Consider the following 24,587-nt stretch of genomic DNA (forward strand, 5'->3'; position numbering starts at 1 on the left):
GTCATTCAGCTTGAAAGTGGGACGCGGATGGGAGAGTACGCTTTCTCCCCGTTTGGAGGCGCCTTGCGCTTGGCTTCAAAGCGGCCCGAACAGCACTAGCGGCCCGACGTCTCTGCACGGCAGGATTGTCGTTGTGGGCCAAGGCTGCGTGTTCTCCCAAAGCGAAAACCGTGCTGGCAATTCCTTTCTAAGAACTCCTCCCACGGCACCCCAGGTTCAGCTGCGGCCAAGTGGAAGGTGACCTCGGGCCTCAAGGTTGAGTTCCAGTGTTTCACGTCAGGGGAGTTGGGTGTGCAGGGGTCTCCAATGAGGCCATACTCCACCACGGAGTGCCTTAACCCTGCGACGCTCCTGGGGACACACAGGATAGGAGCCCATTCACCAGTTTCGCCTGATGACCTCTCTCCGTGCCGGAACGGCGGCCTCTGGCTTCTGAGGAACCTTCGTGTAAGCAGGCCCCTGGAGACAGCTCTTCACATTCGTAGCTAGGGCAGTGTACTCCTCTCTGGGTTGCCTAGGTGGAGTGCCCCCGTCGTCAAAGAGACTCGCGAAAGCAGCGCTGGGCGGACTCCCTTTGCCGGTCGAACGGCCTCCTTGACTGAAAGACAGCTGCAGTGCCAAAAGACACCGTGCTGACGACGGGCTCCAGGAAGAGACTCGGGACAGCACTCTCCTAGAAGCGAAAGCTAGGCTGTGCGCCCAGCCTGAGGAGCAGTACGTACGTTTGCCACACTTCTTTACACAGCTAGGCATGAGCCAGAGAGCCTTGGTCACTGAGGCCTACCTAAGGGACTGCCATACTTACCCAGTAGATCCCACGCAGAGGTCCCTGTGCCCAAAAGTGCCTCCACGGAAGGGCCCTGTTCCTCCCGTTGTGTTTCCTTGAGGTAATCAGAAACCGCTGAGGATCCCTACGTGAGCTCAGGTTTGAAGCTGGGCGACCCTGGCCGACCCTTATTCCCCTCCGTGGCAGACGAGACAGGGGCGGGTCCTAAGCGGCCTGAAGCACACTCCTCGCGCCCACCTTCTCTTTGCTGCCCGAAGGCCTCCCATAAGAAGTCTGAGTTTACTCGTGACAGAAGAAGTCTGAGTTTACTCGTGTGAGGCCTGCGGCTCTCTCTCAGTTCCTTGCTGGGAGCTTCAGCAGGAGCGCTCTGGAGCCCGCCGGCAAAAGAACTGTGAGTCCCCGCGCCCCACCCCGGCCTCAAGCAAAAGTCCAGGTTTCCCCCGTTAGGAACACCTCGGAGTGCCAGAGGGAGCGGAGGGGCATGCGTTAACGGAACGCTTCAACCGTGTAAGGTATTTCACGAGACACTGTGCACTCACGTTCGTTGTAACAACTGTCAAAGGGCACTGTATGCCTTCCAACTCCTCGGCTGTGTTTGAGCCACAGGAAGGAAACGCGTTCGTTGGATTAAGCTCCGTGAACGTGCAACGATGATGGCGAAGCGCTGCCCTGTTCACTCGAAAGCTCTCGTTTGTACGGCCTTCACACGGCCTCAAGGTACGCAGTTCTAAACAGCCTTACATTCCACGCTGCTGTGCCCCCAATTAGGAATTGGGGCTCTTCTGTGAAACACCAATGTGCGTCCCAAAGGAAACCGGGGGCCTCCCCCAGGACGTCTGCGTAGGGCAGTCGGTTGCCAGATATTTACTACCAGCCGGAGAAAGAGAAAAAGGACAGCTTTCCCAGGGACAATTCTGCCCCCTTGGGACCATCCAGAATCACCAAAGCCTAAACTTGGCACGGCCTGGGGAACGCTCTTCCGCATGTCCAGCAATCCCCGCGTCAAAACCTTTCTCAGCAGAGGCAGGCACTCTCTCCCTTGTACTACATAGCTCGGCAGAGCCTTCCGAGAAACATGCTGCGTCATTCAGCTTGAAAGTGGGACGCGGATGGGAGAGTACGCTTTCTCCCCGTTTGGAGGCGCCTTGCGCTTGGCTTCAAAGCGGCCCGAACAGCACTAGCGGCCCGACGTCTCTGCACGGCAGGATTGTCGTTGTGGGCCAAGGCTGCGTGTTCTCCCAAAGCGAAAACCGTGCTGGCAATTCCTTTCTAAGAACTCCTCCCACGGCACCCCAGGTTCAGCTGCGGCCAAGTGGAAGGTGACCTCGGGCCTCAAGGTTGAGTTCCAGTGTTTCACGTCAGGGGAGTTGGGTGTGCAGGGGTCTCCAATGAGGCCATACTCCACCACGGAGTGCCTTAACCCTGCGACGCTCCTGGGGACACACAGGATAGGAGCCCATTCACCAGTTTCGCCTGATGACCTCTCTCCGTGCCGGAACGGCGGCCTCTGGCTTCTGAGGAACCTTCGTGTAAGCAGGCCCCTGGAGACAGCTCTTCACATTCGTAGCTAGGGCAGTGTACTCCTCTCTGGGTTGCCTAGGTGGAGTGCCCCCGTCGTCAAAGAGACTCGCGAAAGCAGCGCTGGGCGGACTCCCTTTGCCGGTCGAACGGCCTCCTTGACTGAAAGACAGCTGCAGTGCCAAAAGACACCGTGCTGACGACGGGCTCCAGGAAGAGACTCGGGACAGCACTCTCCTAGAAGCGAAAGCTAGGCTGTGCGCCCAGCCTGAGGAGCAGTACGTACGTTTGCCACACTTCTTTACACAGCTAGGCATGAGCCAGAGAGCCTTGGTCACTGAGGCCTACCTAAGGGACTGCCATACTTACCCAGTAGATCCCACGCAGAGGTCCCTGTGCCCAAAAGTGCCTCCACGGAAGGGCCCTGTTCCTCCCGTTGTGTTTCCTTGAGGTAATCAGAAACCGCTGAGGATCCCTACGTGAGCTCAGGTTTGAAGCTGGGCGACCCTGGCCGACCCTTATTCCCCTCCGTGGCAGACGAGACAGGGGCGGGTCCTAAGCGGCCTGAAGCACACTCCTCGCGCCCACCTTCTCTTTGCTGCCCGAAGGCCTCCCATAAGAAGTCTGAGTTTACTCGTGACAGAAGAAGTCTGAGTTTACTCGTGTGAGGCCTGCGGCTCTCTCTCAGTTCCTTGCTGGGAGCTTCAGCAGGAGCGCTCTGGAGCCCGCCGGCAAAAGAACTGTGAGTCCCCGCGCCCCACCCCGGCCTCAAGCAAAAGTCCAGGTTTCCCCCGTTAGGAACACCTCGGAGTGCCAGAGGGAGCGGAGGGGCATGCGTTAACGGAACGCTTCAACCGTGTAAGGTATTTCACGAGACACTGTGCACTCACGTTCGTTGTAACAACTGTCAAAGGGCACTGTATGCCTTCCAACTCCTCGGCTGTGTTTGAGCCACAGGAAGGAAACGCGTTCGTTGGATTAAGCTCCGTGAACGTGCAACGATGATGGCGAAGCGCTGCCCTGTTCACTCGAAAGCTCTCGTTTGTACGGCCTTCACACGGCCTCAAGGTACGCAGTTCTAAACAGCCTTACATTCCACGCTGCTGTGCCCCCAATTAGGAATTGGGGCTCTTCTGTGAAACACCAATGTGCGTCCCAAAGGAAACCGGGGGCCTCCCCCAGGACGTCTGCGTAGGGCAGTCGGTTGCCAGATATTTACTACCAGCCAGAGAAAGAGAAAAAGGACAGCTTTCCCAGGGACAATTCTGTCCCCTTGGGACCATCCAGAATCACCAAAGCCTAAACTTGGCACGGCCTGGGGAACGCTCTTCCGCATGTCCAGCAATCCCCGCGTCAAAACCTTTCTCAGCAGAGGCAGGCACTCTCTCCCTTGTACTACATAGCTCGGCAGAGCCTTCCGAGAAACATGCTGCGTCATTCAGCTTGAAAGTGGGACGCGGATGGGAGAGTACGCTTTCTCCCCGTTTGGAGGCGCCTTGCGCTTGGCTTCAAAGCGGCCCGAACAGCACTAGCGGCCCGACGTCTCTGCACGGCAGGATTGTCGTTGTGGGCCAAGGCTGCGTGTTCTCCCAAAGCGAAAACCGTGCTGGCAATTCCTTTCTAAGAACTCCTCCCACGGCACCCCAGGTTCAGCTGCGGCCAAGTGGAAGGTGACCTCGGGCCTCAAGGTTGAGTTCCAGTGTTTCACGTCAGGGGAGTTGGGTGTGCAGGGGTCTCCAATGAGGCCATACTCCACCACGGAGTGCCTTAACCCTGCGACGCTCCTGGGGACACACAGGATAGGAGCCCATTCACCAGTTTCGCATGATGACCTCTCTCCGTGCCGGAACGGCGGCCTCTGGCTTCTGAGGAACCTTCGTGTAAGCAGGCCCCTGGAGACAGCTCTTCACATTCGTAGCTAGGGCAGTGTACTCCTCTCTGGGTTGCCTAGGTGGAGTGCCCCCGTCGTCAAAGAGACTCGCGAAAGCAGCGCTGGGCGGACTCCCTTTGCCGGTCGAACGGCCTCCTTGACTGAAAGACAGCTGCAGTGCCAAAAGACACCGTGCTGACGACGGGCTCCAGGAAGAGACTCGGGACAGCACTCGCATAGAAGCGAAAGCTAGGCTGTGCGCCCAGCCTGAGGAGCAGTACGTACGTTTGCCACACTTCTTTACACAGCTAGGCATGAGCCAGAGAGCCTTGGTCACTGAGGCCTACCTAAGGGACTGCCATACTTACCCAGTAGATCCCACGCAGAGGTCCCTGTGCCCAAAAGTGCCTCCACGGAAGGGCCCTGTTCCTCCCGTTGTGTTTCCTTGAGGTAATCAGAAACCGCTGAGGATCCCTACGTGAGCTCAGGTTTGAAGCTGGGCGACCCTAGCCGACCCTTATTCCCCTCCGTGGCAGACGAGACAGGGGCGGGTCCTAAGCTGCCTGAAGCACACTCCTCGCGCCCACCTTCTCTTTGCTGCCCGAAGGCCTCCCATAAGAAGTCTGAGTTTACTCGTGACAGAAGAAGTCTGAGTTTACTCGTGTGAGGCCTGCGGCTCTCTCTCAGTTCCTTGCTGGGAGCTTCAGCAGGAGCGCTCTGGAGCCCGCCGGCAAAAGAACTGTGAGTCCCCGCGCCCCACCCCGGCCTCAAGCAAAAGTCCAGGTTTCCCCCGTTAGGAACACCTCGGAGTGCCAGAGGGAGCGGAGGGGCATGCGTTAACGGAACGCTTCAACCGTGTAAGGTATTTCACGAGACACTGTGCACTCACGTTCGTTGTAACAACTGTCAAAGGGCACTGTATGCCTTCCAACTCCTCGGCTGTGTTTGAGCCACAGGAAGGAAACGCGTTCGTTGGATTAAGCTCCGTGAACGTGCAACGATGATGGCGAAGCGCTGCCCTGTTCACTCGAAAGCTCTCGTTTGTACGGCCTTCACACGGCCTCAAGGTACGCAGTTCTAAACAGCCTTACATTCCACGCTGCTGTGCCCCCAATTAGGAATTGGGGCTCTTCTGTGAAACACCAATGTGCGTCCCAAAGGAAACCGGGGGGCTCCCCCAGGACGTCTGCGTAGGGCAGTCGGTTGCCAGATATTTACTACCAGCCGGAGAAAGAGAAAAAGGACAGCTTTCCCAGGGACAATTCTGCCCCCTTGGGACCATCCAGAATCACCAAAGCCTAAACTTGGCACGGCCTGGGGAACGCTCTTCCGCATGTCCAGCAATCCCCGCGTCAAAACCTTTCTCAGCAGAGGCAGGCACTCTCTCCCTTGTACTACATAGCTCGGCAGAGCCTTCCGAGAAACATGCTGCGTCATTCAGCTTGAAAGTGGGACGCGGATGGGAGAGTACGCTTTCTCCCCGTTTGGAGGCGCCTTGCGCTTGGCTTCAAAGCGGCCCGAACAGCACTAGCGGCCCGACGTCTCTGCACGGCAGGATTGTCGTTGTGGGCCAAGGCTGCGTGTTCTCCCAAAGCGAAAACCGTGCTGGCAATTCCTTTCTAAGAACTCCTCCCACGGCACCCCAGGTTCAGCTGCGGCCAAGTGGAAGGTGACCTCGGGCCTCAAGGTTGAGTTCCAGTGTTTCACGTCAGGGGAGTTGGGTGTGCAGGGGTCTCCAATGAGGCCATACTCCACCACGGAGTGCCTTAACCCTGCGACGCTCCTGGGGACACACAGGATAGGAGCCCATTCACCAGTTTCGCCTGATGACCTCTCTCCGTGCCGGAACGGCGGCCTCTGGCTTCTGAGGAACCTTCGTGTAAGCAGGCCCCTGGAGACAGCTCTTCACATTCGTAGCTAGGGCAGTGTACTCCTCTCTGGGTTGCCTAGGTGGAGTGCCCCCGTCGTCAAAGAGACTCGCGAAAGCAGCGCTGGGCGGACTCCCTTTGCCGGTCGAACGGCCTCCTTGACTGAAAGACAGCTGCAGTGCCAAAAGACACCGTGCTGACGACGGGCTCCAGGAAGAGACTCGGGACAGCACTCTCCTAGAAGCGAAAGCTAGGCTGTGCGCCCAGCCTGAGGAGCAGTATGTACGTTTGCCACACTTCTTTACACAGCTAGGCATGAGCCAGAGAGCCTTGGTCACTGAGGCCTACCTAAGGGACTGCCATACTTACCCAGTAGATCCCACGCAGAGGTCCCTGTGCCCAAAAGTGCCTCCACGGAAGGGCCCTGTTCCTCCCGTTGTGTTTCCTTGAGGTAATCAGAAACCGCTGAGGATCCCTACGTGAGCTCAGGTTTGAAGCTGGGCGACCCTGGCCGACCCTTATTCCCCTCCGTGGCAGACGAGACAGGGGCGGGTCCTAAGCTGCCTGAAGCACACTCCTCGCGCCCACCTTCTCTTTGCTGCCCGAAGGCCTCCCATAAGAAGTCTGAGTTTACTCGTGACAGAAGAAGTCTGAGTTTACTCGTGTGAGGCCTGCGGCTCTCTCTCAGTTCCTTGCTGGGAGCTTCAGCAGGAGCGCTCTGGAGCCCGCCGGCAAAAGAACTGTGAGTCCCCGCGCCCCACCCCGGCCTCAAGCAAAAGTCCAGGTTTCCCCCGTTAGGAACACCTCGGAGTGCCAGAGGGAGCGGAGGGGCATGCGTTAACGGAACGCTTCAACCGTGTAAGGTATTTCACGAGACACTGTGCACTCACGTTCGTTGTAACAACTGTCAAAGGGCACTGTATGCCTTCCAACTCCTCGGCTGTGTTTGAGCCACAGGAAGGAAACGCGTTCGTTGGATTAAGCTCCGTGAACGTGCAACGATGATGGCGAAGCGCTGCCCTGTTCACTCGAAAGCTCTCGTTTGTACGGCCTTCACACGGCCTCAAGGTACGCAGTTCTAAACAGCCTTACATTCCACGCTGCTGTGCCCCCAATTAGGAATTGGGGCTCTTCTGTGAAACACCAATGTGCGTCCCAAAGGAAACCGGGGGGCTCCCCCAGGACGTCTGCGTAGGGCAGTCGGTTGCCAGATATTTACTACCAGCCGGAGAAAGAGAAAAAGGACAGCTTTCCCAGGGACAATTCTGCCCCCTTGGGACCATCCAGAATCACCAAAGCCTAAACTTGGCACGGCCTGGGGAACGCTCTTCCGCATGTCCAGCAATCCCCGCGTCAAAACCTTTCTCAGCAGAGGCAGGCACTCTCTCCCTTGTACTACATAGCTCGGCAGAGCCTTCCGAGAAACATGCTGCGTCATTCAGCTTGAAAGTGGGACGCGGATGGGAGAGTACGCTTTCTCCCCGTTTGGAGGCGCCTTGCGCTTGGCTTCAAAGCGGCCCGAACAGCACTAGCGGCCCGACGTCTCTGCACGGCAGGATTGTCGTTGTGGGCCAAGGCTGCGTGTTCTCCCAAAGCGAAAACCGTGCTGGCAATTCCTTTCTAAGAACTCCTCCCACGGCACCCCAGGTTCAGCTGCGGCCAAGTGGAAGGTGACCTCGGGCCTCAAGGTTGAGTTCCAGTGTTTCACGTCAGGGGAGTTGGGTGTGCAGGGGTCTCCAATGAGGCCATACTCCACCACGGAGTGCCTTAACCCTGCGACGCTCCTGGGGACACACAGGATAGGAGCCCATTCACCAGTTTCGCCTGATGACCTCTCTCCGTGCCGGAACGGCGGCCTCTGGCTTCTGAGGAACCTTCGTGTAAGCAGGCCCCTGGAGACAGCTCTTCACATTCGTAGCTAGGGCAGTGTACTCCTCTCTGGGTTGCCTAGGTGGAGTGCCCCCGTCGTCAAAGAGACTCGCGAAAGCAGCGCTGGGCGGACTCCCTTTGCCGGTCGAACGGCCTCCTTGACTGAAAGACAGCTGCAGTGCCAAAAGACACCGTGCTGACGACGGGCTCCAGGAAGAGACTCGGGACAGCACTCTCCTAGAAGCGAAAGCTAGGCTGTGCGCCCAGCCTGAGGAGCAGTACGTACGTTTGCCACACTTCTTTACACAGCTAGGCATGAGCCAGAGAGCCTTGGTCACTGAGGCCTACCTAAGGGACTGCCATACTTACCCAGTAGATCCCACGCAGAGGTCCCTGTGCCCAAAAGTGCCTCCACGGAAGGGCCCTGTTCCTCCCGTTGTGTTTCCTTGAGGTAATCAGAAACCGCTGAGGATCCCTACGTGAGCTCAGGTTTGAAGCTGGGCGACCCTGGCCGACCCTTATTCCCCTCCGTGGCAGACGAGACAGGGGCGGGTCCTAAGCGGCCTGAAGCACACTCCTCGCGCCCACCTTCTCTTTGCTGCCCGAAGGCCTCCCATAAGAAGTCTGAGTTTACTCGTGACAGAAGAAGTCTGAGTTTACTCGTGTGAGGCCTGCGGCTCTCTCTCAGTTCCTTGCTGGGAGCTTCAGCAGGAGCGCTCTGGAGCCCGCCGGCAAAAGAACTGTGAGTCCCCGCGCCCCACCCCGGCCTCAAGCAAAAGTCCAGGTTTCCCCCGTTAGGAACACCTCGGAGTGCCAGAGGGAGCGGAGGGGCATGCGTTAACGGAACGCTTCAACCGTGTAAGGTATTTCACGAGACACTGTGCACTCACGTTCCTTGTAACAACTGTCAAAGGGCACTGTATGCCTTCCAACTCCTCGGCTGTGTTTGAGCCACAGGAAGGAAACGCGTTCGTTGGATTAAGCTCCGTGAACGTGCAACGATGATGGCGAAGCGCTGCCCTGTTCACTCGAAAGCTCTCGTTTGTACGGCCTTCACACGGCCTCAAGGTACGCAGTTCTAAACAGCCTTACATTCCACGCTGCTGTGCCCCCAATTAGGAATTGGGGCTCTTCTGTGAAACACCAATGTGCGTCCCAAAGGAAACCGGGGGGCTCCCCCAGGACGTCTGCGTAGGGCAGTCGGTTGCCAGATATTTACTACCAGCCGGAGAAAGAGAAAAAGGACAGCTTTCCCAGGGACAATTCTGCCCCCTTGGGACCATCCAGAATCACCAAAGCCTAAACTTGGCACGGCCTGGGGAACGCTCTTCCGCATGTCCAGCAATCCCCGCGTCAAAACCTTTCTCAGCAGAGGCAGGCACTCTCTCCCTTGTACTACATAGCTCGGCAGAGCCTTCCGAGAAACATGCTGCGTCATTCAGCTTGAAAGTGGGACGCGGATGGGAGAGTACGCTTTCTCCCCGTTTGGAGGCGCCTTGCGCTTGGCTTCAAAGCGGCCCGAACAGCACTAGCGGCCCGACGTCTCTGCACGGCAGGATTGTCGTTGTGGGCCAAGGCTGCGTGTTCTCCCAAAGCGAAAACCGTGCTGGCAATTCCTTTCTAAGAACTCCTCCCACGGCACCCCAGGTTCAGCTGCGGCCAAGTGGAAGGTGACCTCGGGCCTCAAGGTTGAGTTCCAGTGTTTCACGTCAGGGGAGTTGGGTGTGCAGGGGTCTCCAATGAGGCCATACTCCACCACGGAGTGCCTTAACCCTGCGACGCTCCTGGGGACACACAGGATAGGAGCCCATTCACCAGTTTCGCCTGATGACCTCTCTCCGTGCCGGAACGGCGGCCTCTGGCTTCTGAGGAACCTTCGTGTAAGCAGGCCCCTGGAGACAGCTCTTCACATTCGTAGCTAGGGCAGTGTACTCCTCTCTGGGTTGCCTAGGTGGAGTGCCCCCGTCGTCAAAGAGACTCGCGAAAGCAGCGCTGGGCGGACTCCCTTTGCCGGTCGAACGGCCTCCTTGACTGAAAGACAGCTGCAGTGCCAAAAGACACCGTGCTGACGACGGGCTCCAGGAAGAGACTCGGGACAGCACTCTCCTAGAAGCGAAAGCTAGGCTGTGCGCCCAGCCTGAGGAGCAGTACGTACGTTTGCCACACTTCTTTACACAGCTAGGCATGAGCCAGAGAGCCTTGGTCACTGAGGCCTACCTAAGGGACTGCCATACTTACCCAGTAGATCCCACGCAGAGGTCCCTGTGCCCAAAAGTGCCTCCACGGAAGGGCCCTGTTCCTCCCGTTGTGTTTCCTTGAGGTAATCAGAAACCGCTGAGGATCCCTACGTGAGCTCAGGTTTGAAGCTGGGCGACCCTGGCCGACCCTTATTCCCCTCCGTGGCAGACGAGACAGGGGCGGGTCCTAAGCGGCCTGAAGCACACTCCTCGCGCCCACCTTCTCTTTGCTGCCCGAAGGCCTCCCATAAGAAGTCTGAGTTTACTCGTGACAGAAGAAGTCTGAGTTTACTCGTGTGAGGCCTGCGGCTCTCTCTCAGTTCCTTGCTGGGAGCTTCAGCAGGAGCGCTCTGGAGCCCGCCGGCAAAAGAACTGTGAGTCCCCGCGCCCCACCCCGGCCTCAAGCAAAAGTCCAGGTTTCCCCCGTTAGGAACACCTCGGAGTGCCAGAGGGAGCGGAGGGGCATGCGTTAACGGAACGCTTCAACCGTGTAAGGTATTTCACGAGACACTGTGCACTCACGTTCCTTGTAACAACTGTCAAAGGGCACTGTATGCCTTCCAACTCCTCGGCTGTGTTTGAGCCACAGGAAGGAAACGCGTTCGTTGGATTAAGCTCCGTGAACGTGCAACGATGATGGCGAAGCGCTGCCCTGTTCACTCGAAAGCTCTCGTTTGTACGGCCTTCACACGGCCTCAAGGTACGCAGTTCTAAACAGCCTTACATTCCACGCTGCTGTGCCCCCAATTAGGAATTGGGGCTCTTCTGTGAAACACCAATGTGCGTCCCAAAGGAAACCGGGGGCCTCCCCCAGGACGTCTGCGTAGGGCAGTCGGTTGCCAGATATTTACTACCAGCCGGAGAAAGAGAAAAAGGACAGCTTTCCCAGGGACAATTCTGCCCCCTTGGGACCATCCAGAATCACCAAAGCCTAAACTTGGCACGGCCTGGGGAACGCTCTTCCGCATGTCCAGCAATCCCCGCGTCAAAACCTTTCTCAGCAGAGGCAGGCACTCTCTCCCTTGTACTACATAGCTCGGCAGAGCCTTCCGAGAAACATGCTGCGTCATTCAGCTTGAAAGTGGGACGCGGATGGGAGAGTACGCTTTCTCCCCGTTTGGAGGCGCCTTGCGCTTGGCTTCAAAGCGGCCCGAACAGCACTAGCGGCCCGACGTCTCTGCACGGCAGGATTGTCGTTGTGGGCCAAGGCTGCGTGTTCTCCCAAAGCGAAAACCGTGCTGGCAATTCCTTTCTAAGAACTCCTCCCACGGCACCCCAGGTTCAGCTGCGGCCAAGTGGAAGGTGACCTCGGGCCTCAAGGTTGAGTTCCAGTGTTTCACGTCAGGGGAGTTGGGTGTGCAGGGGTCTCCAATGAGGCCATACTCCACCACGGAGTGCCTTAACCCTGCGACGCTCCTGGGGACACACAGGATAGGAGCCCATTCACCAGTTTCGCCTGATGACCTCTCTCCGTGCCGGAACGGCGGCCTCTGGCTTCTGAGGAACCTTCGTGTAAGCAGGCCCCTGGAGACAGCTCTTCACATTCGTAGCTAGGGCAGTGTACTCCTCTCTGGGTTGCCTAGGTGGAGTGCCCCCGTCGTCAAAGAGACTCGCGAAAGCAGCGCTGGGCGGACTCCCTTTGCCGGTCGAACGGCCTCCTTGACTGAAAGACAGCTGCAGTGCCAAAAGACACCGTGCTGACGACGGGCTCCAGGAAGAGACTCGGGACAGCACTCTCCTAGAAGCGAAAGCTAGGCTGTGCGCCCAGCCTGAGGAGCAGTACGTACGTTTGCCACACTTCTTTACACAGCTAGGCATGAGCCAGAGAGCCTTGGTCACTGAGGCCTACCTAAGGGACTGCCATACTTACCCAGTAGATCCCACGCAGAGGTCCCTGTGCCCAAAAGTGCCTCCACGGAAGGGCCCTGTTCCTCCCGTTGTGTTTCCTTGAGGTAATCAGAAACCGCTGAGGATCCCTACGTGAGCTCAGGTTTGAAGCTGGGCGACCCTGGCCGACCCTTATTCCCCTCCGTGGCAGACGAGACAGGGGCGGGTCCTAAGCGGCCTGAAGCACACTCCTCGCGCCCACCTTCTCTTTGCTGCCCGAAGGCCTCCCATAAGAAGTCTGAGTTTACTCGTGACAGAAGAAGTCTGAGTTTACTCGTGTGAGGCCTGCGGCTCTCTCTCAGTTCCTTGCTGGGAGCTTCAGCAGGAGCGCTCTGGAGCCCGCCGGCAAAAGAACTGTGAGTCCCCGCGCCCCACCCCGGCCTCAAGCAAAAGTCCAGGTTTCCCCCGTTAGGAACACCTCGGAGTGCCAGAGGGAGCGGAGGGGCATGCGTTAACGGAACGCTTCAACCGTGTAAGGTATTTCACGAGACACTGTGCACTCACGTTCGTTGTAACAACTGTCAAAGGGCACTGTATGCCTTCCAACTCCTCGGCTGTGTTTGAGCCACAGGAAGGAAACGCGTTCGTTGGATTAAGCTCCGTGAACGTGCAACGATGATGGCGAAGCGCTGCCCTGTTCACTCGAAAGCTCTCGTTTGTACGGCCTTCACACGGCCTCAAGGTACGCAGTTCTAAACAGCCTTACATTCCACGCTGCTGTGCCCCCAATTAGGAATTGGGGCTCTTCTGTGAAACACCAATGTGCGTCCCAAAGGAAACCGGGGGCCTCCCCCAGGACGTCTGCGTAGGGCAGTCGGTTGCCAGATATTTACTACCAGCCGGAGAAAGAGAAAAAGGACAGCTTTCCCAGGGACAATTCTGCCCCCTTGGGACCATCCAGAATCACCAAAGCCTAAACTTGGCACGGCCTGGGGAACGCTCTTCCGCATGTCCAGCAATCCCCGCGTCAAAACCTTTCTCAGCAGAGGCAGGCACTCTCTCCCTTGTACTACATAGCTCGGCAGAGCCTTCCGAGAAACATGCTGCGTCATTCAGCTTGAAAGTGGGACGCGGATGGGAGAGTACGCTTTCTCCCCGTTTGGAGGCGCCTTGCGCTTGGCTTCAAAGCGGCCCGAACAGCACTAGCGGCCCGACGTCTCTGCACGGCAGGATTGTCGTTGTGGGCCAAGGCTGCGTGTTCTCCCAAAGCGAAAACCGTGCTGGCAATTCCTTTCTAAGAACTCCTCCCACGGCACCCCAGGTTCAGCTGCGGCCAAGTGGAAGGTGACCTCGGGCCTCAAGGTTGAGTTCCAGTGTTTCACGTCAGGGGAGTTGGGTGTGCAGGGGTCTCCAATGAGGCCATACTCCACCACGGAGTGCCTTAACCCTGCGACGCTCCTGGGGACACACAGGATAGGAGCCCATTCACCAGTTTCGCCTGATGACCTCTCTCCGTGCCGGAACGGCGGCCTCTGGCTTCTGAGGAACCTTCGTGTAAGCAGGCCCCTGGAGACAGCTCTTCACATTCGTAGCTAGGGCAGTGTACTCCTCTCTGGGTTGCCTAGGTGGAGTGCCCCCGTCGTCAAAGAGACTCGCGAAAGCAGCGCTGGGCGGACTCCCTTTGCCGGTCGAACGGCCTCCTTGACTGAAAGACAGCTGCAGTGCCAAAAGACACCGTGCTGACGACGGGCTCCAGGAAGAGACTCGGGACAGCACTCTCCTAGAAGCGAAAGCTAGGCTGTGCGCCCAGCCTGAGGAGCAGTACGTACGTTTGCCACACTTCTTTACACAGCTAGGCATGAGCCAGAGAGCCTTGGTCACTGAGGCCTACCTAAGGGACTGCCATACTTACCCAGTAGATCCCACGCAGAGGTCCCTGTGCCCAAAAGTGCCTCCACGGAAGGGCCCTGTTCCTCCCGTTGTGTTTCCTTGAGGTAATCAGAAACCGCTGAGGATCCCTACGTGAGCTCAGGTTTGAAGCTGGGCGACCCTGGCCGACCCTTATTCCCCTCCGTGGCAGACGAGACAGGGGCGGGTCCTAAGCGGCCTGAAGCACACTCCTCGCGCCCACCTTCTCTTTGCTGCCCGAAGGCCTCCCATAAGAAGTCTGAGTTTACTCGTGACAGAAGAAGTCTGAGTTTACTCGTGTGAGGCCTGCGGCTCTCTCTCAGTTCCTTGCTGGGAGCTTCAGCAGGAGCGCTCTGGAGCCCGCCGGCAAAAGAACTGTGAGTCCCCGCGCCCCACCCCGGCCTCAAGCAAAAGTCCAGGTTTCCCCCGTTAGGAACACCTCGGAGTGCCAGAGGGAGCGGAGGGGCATGCGTTAACGGAACGCTTCAACCGTGTAAGGTATTTCACGAGACACTGTGCACTCACGTTCGTTGTAACAACTGTCAAAGGGCACTGTATGCCTTCCAACTCCTCGGCTGTGTTTGAGCCACAGGAAGGAAACGCGTTCGTTGGATTAAGCTCCGTGAACGTGCAACGATGATGGCGAAGCGCTGCCCTGTTCACTCGAAAGCTCTCGTTTGTACGGCCTTCACACGGCCTCAAGGTACGCAGTTCTAAACAGCCTTACATTCCACGCTGCTGTGCCCCCAATTAGGAATTGGGGCTCTTCTGTGAAACACCAATGTGCGTCCCAAAGGAAACCGGGGGCCTCCCCCAGGACGTCTGCGTAGGGCAGTCGGTTGCCAGATATTTACTACCAGCCGGAGAAAGAGAAAAAGGACAGCTTTCCCAGGGACAATTCTGCCCCCTTGGGACCATCCAGAATCACCAAAGCCTAAACTTGGCACGGCCTGGGGAACGCTCTTCCGCATGTCCAGCAATCCCCGCGTCAAAACCTTTCTCAGCAGAGGCAGGCACTCTCTCCCTTGTACTACATAGCTCGGCAGAGCCTTCCGAGAAACATGCTGCGTCATTCAGCTTGAAAGTGGGACGCGGATGGGAGAGTACGCTTTCTCCCCGTTTGGAGGCGCCTTGCGCTTGGCTTCAAAGCGGCCCGAACAGCACTAGCGGCCCGACGTCTCTGCACGGCAGGATTGTCGTTGTGGGCCAAGGCTGCGTGTTCTCCCAAAGCGAAAACCGTGCTGGCAATTCCTTTCTAAGAACTCCTCCCACGGCACCCCAGGTTCAGCTGCGGCCAAGTGGAAGGTGACCTCGGGCCTCAAGGTTGAGTTCCAGTGTTTCACGTCAGGGGAGTTGGGTGTGCAGGGGTCTCCAATGAGGCCATACTCCACCACGGAGTGCCTTAACCCTGCGACGCTCCTGGGGACACACAGGATAGGAGCCCATTCACCAGTTTCGCCTGATGACCTCTCTCCGTGCCGGAACGGCGGCCTCTGGCTTCTGAGGAACCTTCGTGTAAGCAGGCCCCTGGAGACAGCTCTTCACATTCGTAGCTAGGGCAGTGTACTCCTCTCTGGGTTGCCTAGGTGGAGTGCCCCCGTCGTCAAAGAGACTCGCGAAAGCAGCGCTGGGCGGACTCCCTTTGCCGGTCGAACGGCCTCCTTGACTGAAAGACAGCTGCAGTGCCAAAAGACACCGTGCTGACGACGGGCTCCAGGAAGAGACTCGGGACAGCACTCGCATAGAAGCGAAAGCTAGGCTGTGCGCCCAGCCTGAGGAGCAGTACGTACGTTTGCCACACTTCTTTACACAGCTAGGCATGAGCCAGAGAGCCTTGGTCACTGAGGCCTACCTAAGGGACTGCCATACTTACCCAGTAGATCCCACGCAGAGGTCCCTGTGCCCAAAAGTGCCTCCACGGAAGGGCCCTGTTCCTCCCGTTGTGTTTCCTTGAGGTAATCAGAAACCGCTGAGGATCCCTACGTGAGCTCAGGTTTGAAGCTGGGCGACCCTGGCCGACCCTTATTCCCCTCCGTGGCAGACGAGACAGGGGCGGGTCCTAAGCTGCCTGAAGCACACTCCTCGCGCCCACCTTCTCTTTGCTGCCCGAAGGCCTCCCATAAGAAGTCTGAGTTTACTCGTGACAGAAGAAGTCTGAGTTTACTCGTGTGAGGCCTGCGGCTCTCTCTCAGTTCCTTGCTGGGAGCTTCAGCAGGAGCGCTCTGGAGCCCGCCGGCAAAAGAACTGTGAGTCCCCGCGCCCCACCCCGGCCTCAAGCAAAAGTCCAGGTTTCCCCCGTTAGGAACACCTCGGAGTGCCAGAGGGAGCGGAGGGGCATGCGTTAACGGAACGCTTCAACCGTGTAAGGTATTTCACGAGACACTGTGCACTCACGTTCGTTGTAACAACTGTCAAAGGGCACTGTATGCCTTCCAACTCCTCGGCTGTGTTTGAGCCACAGGAAGGAAACGCGTTCGTTGGATTAAGCTCCGTGAACGTGCAACGATGATGGCGAAGCGCTGCCCTGTTCACTCGAAAGCTCTCGTTTGTACGGCCTTCACACGGCCTCAAGGTACGCAGTTCTAAACAGCCTTACATTCCACGCTGCTGTGCCCCCAATTAGGAATTGGGGCTCTTCTGTGAAACACCAATGTGCGTCCCAAAGGAAACCGGGGGGCTCCCCCAGGACGTCTGCGTAGGGCAGTCGGTTGCCAGATATTTACTACCAGCCGGAGAAAGAGAAAAAGGACAGCTTTCCCAGGGACAATTCTGCCCCCTTGGGACCATCCAGAATCACCAAAGCCTAAACTTGGCACGGCCTGGGGAACGCTCTTCCGCATGTCCAGCAATCCCCGCGTCAAAACCTTTCTCAGCAGAGGCAGGCACTCTCTCCCTTGTACTACATAGCTCGGCAGAGCCTTCCGAGAAACATGCTGCGTCATTCAGCTTGAAAGTGGGACGCGGATGGGAGAGTACGCTTTCTCCCCGTTTGGAGGCGCCTTGCGCTTGGCTTCAAAGCGGCCCGAACAGCACTAGCGGCCCGACGTCTCTGCACGGCAGGATTGTCGTTGTGGGCCAAGGCTGCGTGTTCTCCCAAAGCGAAAACCGTGCTGGCAATTCCTTTCTAAGAACTCCTCCCACGGCACCCCAGGTTCAGCTGCGGCCAAGTGGAAGGTGACCTCGGGCCTCAAGGTTGAGTTCCAGTGTTTCACGTCAGGGGAGTTGGGTGTGCAGGGGTCTCCAATGAGGCCATACTCCACCACGGAGTGCCTTAACCCTGCGACGCTCCTGGGGACACACAGGATAGGAGCCCATTCACCAGTTTCGCCTGATGACCTCTCTCCGTGCCGGAACGGCGGCCTCTGGCTTCTGAGGAACCTTCGTGTAAGCAGGCCCCTGGAGACAGCTCTTCACATTCGTAGCTAGGGCAGTGTACTCCTCTCTGGGTTGCCTAGGTGGAGTGCCCCCGTCGTCAAAGAGACTCGCGAAAGCAGCGCTGGGCGGACTCCCTTTGCCGGTCGAACGGCCTCCTTGACTGAAAGACAGCTGCAGTGCCAAAAGACACCGTGCTGACGACGGGCTCCAGGAAGAGACTCGGGACAGCACTCGCATAGAAGCGAAAGCTAGGCTGTGCGCCCAGCCTGAGGAGCAGTACGTACGTTTGCCACACTTCTTTACACAGCTAGGCATGAGCCAGAGAGCCTTGGTCACTGAGGCCTACCTAAGGGACTGCCATACTTACCCAGTAGATCCCACGCAGAGGTCCCTGTGCCCAAAAGTGCCTCCACGGAAGGGCCCTGTTCCTCCCGTTGTGTTTCCTTGAGGTAATCAGAAACCGCTGAGGATCCCTACGTGAGCTCAGGTTTGAAGCTGGGCGACCCTGGCCGACCCTTATTCCCCTCCGTGGCAGACGAGACAGGGGCGGGTCCTAAGCTGCCTGAAGCACACTCCTCGCGCCCACCTTCTCTTTGCTGCCCGAAGGCCTCCCATAAGAAGTCTGAGTTTACTCGTGACAGAAGAAGTCTGAGTTTACTCGTGTGAGGCCTGCGGCTCTCTCTCAGTTCCTTGCTGGGAGCTTCAGCAGGAGCGCTCTGGAGCCCGCCGGCAAAAGAACTGTGAGTCCCCGCGCCCCACCCCGGCCTCAAGCAAAAGTCCAGGTTTCCCCCGTTAGGAACACCTCGGAGTGCCAGAGGGAGCGGAGGGGCATGCGTTAACGGAACGCTTCAACCGTGTAAGGTATTTCACGAGACACTGTGCACTCACGTTCGTTGTAACAACTGTCAAAGGGCACTGTATGCCTTCCAACTCCTCGGCTGTGTTTGAGCCACAGGAAGGAAACGCGTTCGTTGGATTAAGCTCCGTGAACGTGCAACGATGATGGCGAAGCGCTGCCCTGTTCACTCGAAAGCTCTCGTTTGTACGGCCTTCACACGGCCTCAAGGTACGCAGTTCTAAACAGCCTTACATTCCACGCTGCTGTGCCCCCAATTAGGAATTGGGGCTCTTCTGTGAAACACCAATGTGCGTCCCAAAGGAAACCGGGGGGCTCCCCCAGGACGTCTGCGTAGGGCAGTCGGTTGCCAGATATTTACTACCAGCCGGAGAAAGAGAAAAAGGACAGCTTTCCCAGGGACAATTCTGCCCCCTTGGGACCATCCAGAATCACCAAAGCCTAAACTTGGCACGGCCTGGGGAACGCTCTTCCGCATGTCCAGCAATCCCCGCGTCAAAACCTTTCTCAGCAGAGGCAGGCACTCTCTCCCTTGTACTACATAGCTCGGCAGAGCCTTCCGAGAAACATGCTGCGTCATTCAGCTTGAAAGTGGGACGCGGATGGGAGAGTACGCTTTCTCCCCGTTTGGAGGCGCCTTGCGCTTGGCTTCAAAGCGGCCCGAACAGCACTAGCGGCCCGACGTCTCTGCACGGCAGGATTGTCGTTGTGGGCCAAGGCTGCGTGTTCTCCCAAAGCGAAAACCGTGCTGGCAATTCCTTTCTAAGAACTCCTCCCACGGCACCCCAGGTTCAGCTGCGGCCAAGTGGAAGGTGACCTCGGGCCTCAAGGTTGAGTTCCAGTGTTTCACGTCAGGGGAGTTGGGTGTGCAGGGGTCTCCAATGAGGCCATACTCCACCACGGAGTGCCTTAACCCTGCGACGCTCCTGGGGACACACAGGATAGGAGCCCATTCACCAGTTTCGCCTGATGACCTCTCTCCGTGCCGGAACGGCGGCCTCTGGCTTCTGAGGAACCTTCGTGTAAGCAGGCCCCTGGAGACAGCTCTTCACATTCGTAGCTAGGGCAGTGTACTCCTCTCTGGGTTGCCTAGGTGGAGTGCCCCCGTCGTCAAAGAGACTCGCGAAAGCAGCGCTGGGCGGACTCCCTTTGCCGGTCGAACGGCCTCCTTGACTGAAAGACAGCTGCAGTGCCAAAAGACACCGTGCTGACGACGGGCTCCAGGAAGAGACTCGGGACAGCACTCTCCTAGAAGCGAAAGCTAGGCTGTGCGCCCAGCCTGAGGAGCAGTACGTACGTTTGCCACACTTCTTTACACAGCTAGGCATGAGCCAGAGAGCCTTGGTCACTGAGGCCTACCTAAGGGACTGCCATACTTACCCAGTAGATCCCACGCAGAGGTCCCTGTGCCCAAAAGTGCCTCCACGGAAGGGCCCTGTTCCTCCCGTTGTGTTTCCTTGAGGTAATCAGAAACCGCTGAGGATCCCTACGTGAGCTCAGGTTTGAAGCTGGGCGACCCTGGCCGACCCTTATTCCCCTCCGTGGCAGACGAGACAGGGGCGGGTCCTAAGCGGCCTGAAGCACACTCCTCGCGCCCACCTTCTCTTTGCTGCCCGAAGGCCTCCCATAAGAAGTCTGAGTTTACTCGTGACAGAAGAAGTCTGAGTTTACTCGTGTGAGGCCTGCGGCTCTCTCTCAGTTCCTTGCTGGGAGCTTCAGCAGGAGCGCTCTGGAGCCCGCCGGCAAAAGAACTGTGAGTCCCCGCGCCCCACCCCGGCCTCAAGCAAAAGTCCAGGTTTCCCCCGTTAGGAACACCTCGGAGTGCCAGAGGGAGCGGAGGGGCATGCGTTAACGGAACGCTTCAACCGTGTAAGGTATTTCACGAGACACTGTGCACTCACGTTCGTTGTAACAACTGTCAAAGGGCACTGTATGCCTTCCAACTCCTCGGCTGTGTTTGAGCCACAGGAAGGAAACGCGTTCGTTGGATTAAGCTCCGTGAACGTGCAACGATGATGGCGAAGCGCTGCCCTGTTCACTCGAAAGCTCTCGTTTGTACGGCCTTCACACGGCCTCAAGGTACGCAGTTCTAAACAGCCTTACATTCCACGCTGCTGTGCCCCCAATTAGGAATTGGGGCTCTTCTGTGAAACACCAATGTGCGTCCCAAAGGAAACCGGGGGGCTCCCCCAGGACGTCTGCGTAGGGCAGTCGGTTGCCAGATATTTACTACCAGCCGGAGAAAGAGAAAAAGGACAGCTTTCCCAGGGACAATTCTGCCCCCTTGGGACCATCCAGAATCACCAAAGCCTAAACTTGGCACGGCCTGGGGAACGCTCTTCCGCATGTCCAGCAATCCCCGCGTCAAAACCTTTCTCAGCAGAGGCAGGCACTCTCTCCCTTGTACTACATAGCTCGGCAGAGCCTTCCGAGAAACATGCTGCGTCATTCAGCTTGAAAGTGGGACGCGGATGGGAGAGTACGCTTTCTCCCCGTTTGGAGGCGCCTTGCGCTTGGCTTCAAAGCGGCCCGAACAGCACTAGCGGCCCGACGTCTCTGCACGGCAGGATTGTCGTTGTGGGCCAAGGCTGCGTGTTCTCCCAAAGCGAAAACCGTGCTGGCAATTCCTTTCTAAGAACTCCTCCCACGGCACCCCAGGTTCAGCTGCGGCCAAGTGGAAGGTGACCTCGGGCCTCAAGGTTGAGTTCCAGTGTTTCACGTCAGGGGAGTTGGGTGTGCAGGGGTCTCCAATGAGGCCATACTCCACCACGGAGTGCCTTAACCCTGCGACGCTCCTGGGGACACACAGGATAGGAGCCCATTCACCAGTTTCGCCTGATGACCTCTCTCCGTGCCGGAACGGCGGCCTCTGGCTTCTGAGGAACCTTCGTGTAAGCAGGCCCCTGGAGACAGCTCTTCACATTCGTAGCTAGGGCAGTGTACTCCTCTCTGGGTTGCCTAGGTGGAGTGCCCCCGTCGTCAAAGAGACTCGCGAAAGCAGCGCTGGGCGGACTCCCTTTGCCGGTCGAACGGCCTCCTTGACTGAAAGACAGCTGCAGTGCCAAAAGACACCGTGCTGACGACGGGCTCCAGGAAGAGACTCGGGACAGCACTCTCCTAGAAGCGAAAGCTAGGCTGTGCGCCCAGCCTGAGGAGCAGTACGTACGTTTGCCACACTTCTTTACACAGCTAGGCATGAGCCAGAGAGCCTTGGTCACTGAGGCCTACCTAAGGGACTGCCATACTTACCCAGTAGATCCCACGCAGAGGTCCCTGTGCCCAAAAGTGCCTCCACGGAAGGGCCCTGTTCCTCCCGTTGTGTTTCCTTGAGGTAATCAGAAACCGCTGAGGATCCCTACGTGAGCTCAGGTTTGAAGCTGGGCGACCCTGGCCGACCCTTATTCCCCTCCGTGGCAGACGAGACAGGGGCGGGTCCTAAGCTGCCTGAAGCACACTCCTCGCGCCCACCTTCTCTTTGCTGCCCGAAGGCCTCCCATAAGAAGTCTGAGTTTACTCGTGACAGAAGAAGTCTGAGTTTACTCGTGTGAGGCCTGCGGCTCTCTCTCAGTTCCTTGCTGGGAGCTTCAGCAGGAGCGCTCTGGAGCCCGCCGGCAAAAGAACTGTGAGTCCCCGCGCCCCACCCCGGCCTCAAGCAAAAGTCCAGGTTTCCCCCGTTAGGAACACCTCGGAGTGCCAGAGGGAGCGGAGGGGCATGCGTTAACGGAACGCTTCAACCGTGTAAGGTATTTCACGAGACACTGTGCACTCACGTTCGTTGTAACAACTGTCAAAGGGCACTGTATGCCTTCCAACTCCTCGGCTGTGTTTGAGCCACAGGAAGGAAACGCGTTCGTTGGATTAAGCTCCGTGAACGTGCAACGATGATGGCGAAGCGCTGCCCTGTTCACTCGAAAGCTCTCGTTTGTACGGCCTTCACACGGCCTCAAGGTACGCAGTTCTAAACAGCCTTACATTCCACGCTGCTGTGCCCCCAATTAGGAATTGGGGCTCTTCTGTGAAACACCAATGTGCGTCCCAAAGGAAACCGGGGGGCTCCCCCAGGACGTCTGCGTAGGGCAGTCGGTTGCCAGATATTTACTACCAGCCGGAGAAAGAGAAAAAGGACAGCTTTCCCAGGGACAATTCTGCCCCCTTGGGACCATCCAGAATCACCAAAGCCTAAACTTGGCACGGCCTGGGGAACGCTCTTCCGCATGTCCAGCAATCCCCGCGTCAAAACCTTTCTCAGCAGAGGCAGGCACTCTCTCCCTTGTACTACATAGCTCGGCAGAGCCTTCCGAGAAACATGCTGCGTCATTCAGCTTGAAAGTGGGACGCGGATGGGAGAGTACGCTTTCTCCCCGTTTGGAGGCGCCTTGCGCTTGGCTTCAAAGCGGCCCGAACAGCACTAGCGGCCCGACGTCTCTGCACGGCAGGATTGTCGTTGTGGGCCAAGGCTGCGTGTTCTCCCAAAGCGAAAACCGTGCTGGCAATTCCTTTCTAAGAACTCCTCCCACGGCACCCCAGGTTCAGCTGCGGCCAAGTGGAAGGTGACCTCGGGCCTCAAGGTTGAGTTCCAGTGTTTCACGTCAGGGGAGTTGGGTGTGCAGGGGTCTCCAATGAGGCCATACTCCACCACGGAGTGCCTTAACCCTGCGACGCTCCTGGGGACACACAGGATAGGAGCCCATTCACCAGTTTCGCCTGATGACCTCTCTCCGTGCCGGAACGGCGGCCTCTGGCTTCTGAGGAACCTTCGTGTAAGCAGGCCCCTGGAGACAGCTCTTCACATTCGTAGCTAGGGCAGTGTACTCCTCTCTGGGTTGCCTAGGTGGAGTGCCCCCGTCGTCAAAGAGACTCGCGAAAGCAGCGCTGGGCGGACTCCCTTTGCCGGTCGAACGGCCTCCTTGACTGAAAGACAGCTGCAGTGCCAAAAGACACCGTGCTGACGACGGGCTCCAGGAAGAGACTCGGGACAGCACTCTCCTAGAAGCGAAAGCTAGGCTGTGCGCCCAGCCTGAGGAGCAGTACGTACGTTTGCCACACTTCTTTACACAGCTAGGCATGAGCCAGAGAGCCTTGGTCACTGAGGCCTACCTAAGGGACTGCCATACTTACCCAGTAGATCCCACGCAGAGGTCCCTGTGCCCAAAAGTGCCTCCACGGAAGGGCCCTGTTCCTCCCGTTGTGTTTCCTTGAGGTAATCAGAAACCGCTGAGGATCCCTACGTGAGCTCAGGTTTGAAGCTGGGCGACCCTGGCCGACCCTTATTCCCCTCCGTGGCAGACGAGACAGGGGCGGGTCCTAAGCGGCCTGAAGCACACTCCTCGCGCCCACCTTCTCTTTGCTGCCCGAAGGCCTCCCATAAGAAGTCTGAGTTTACTCGTGACAGAAGAAGTCTGAGTTTACTCGTGTGAGGCCTGCGGCTCTCTCTCAGTTCCTTGCTGGGAGCTTCAGCAGGAGCGCTCTGGAGCCCGCCGGCAAAAGAACTGTGAGTCCCCGCGCCCCACCCCGGCCTCAAGCAAAAGTCCAGGTTTCCCCCGTTAGGAACACCTCGGAGTGCCAGAGGGAGCGGAGGGGCATGCGTTAACGGAACGCTTCAACCGTGTAAGGTATTTCACGAGACACTGTGCACTCACGTTCGTTGTAACAACTGTCAAAGGGCACTGTATGCCTTCCAACTCCTCGGCTGTGTTTGAGCCACAGGAAGGAAACGCGTTCGTTGGATTAAGCTCCGTGAACGTGCAACGATGATGGCGAAGCGCTGCCCTGTTCACTCGAAAGCTCTCGTTTGTACGGCCTTCACACGGCCTCAAGGTACGCAGTTCTAAACAGCCTTACATTCCACGCTGCTGTGCCCCCAATTAGGAATTGGGGCTCTTCTGTGAAACACCAATGTGCGTCCCAAAGGAAACCGGGGGCCTCCCCCAGGACGTCTGCGTAGGGCAGTCGGTTGCCAGATATTTACTACCAGCCGGAGAAAGAGAAAAAGGACAGCTTTCCCAGGGACAATTCTGCCCCCTTGGGACCATCCAGAATCACCAAAGCCTAAACTTGGCACGGCCTGGGGAACGCTCTTCCGCATGTCCAGCAATCCCCGCGTCAAAACCTTTCTCAGCAGAGGCAGGCACTCTCTCCCTTGTACTACATAGCTCGGCAGAGCCTTCCGAGAAACATGCTGCGTCATTCAGCTTGAAAGTGGGACGCGGATGGGAGAGTACGCTTTCTCCCCGTTTGGAGGCGCCTTGCGCTTGGCTTCAAAGCGGCCCGAACAGCACTAGCGGCCCGACGTCTCTGCACGGCAGGATTGTCGTTGTGGGCCAAGGCTGCGTGTTCTCCCAAAGCGAAAACCGTGCTGGCAATTCCTTTCTAAGAACTCCTCCCACGGCACCCCAGGTTCAGCTGCGGCCAAGTGGAAGGTGACCTCGGGCCTCAAGGTTGAGTTCCAGTGTTTCACGTCAGGGGAGTTGGG

The sequence above is a fragment of the Pseudorca crassidens genome, chromosome 15, assembly GCF_039906515.1.
Source record: "Pseudorca crassidens isolate mPseCra1 chromosome 15, mPseCra1.hap1, whole genome shotgun sequence".
NCBI lineage: Eukaryota > Metazoa > Chordata > Mammalia > Artiodactyla > Delphinidae > Pseudorca > Pseudorca crassidens.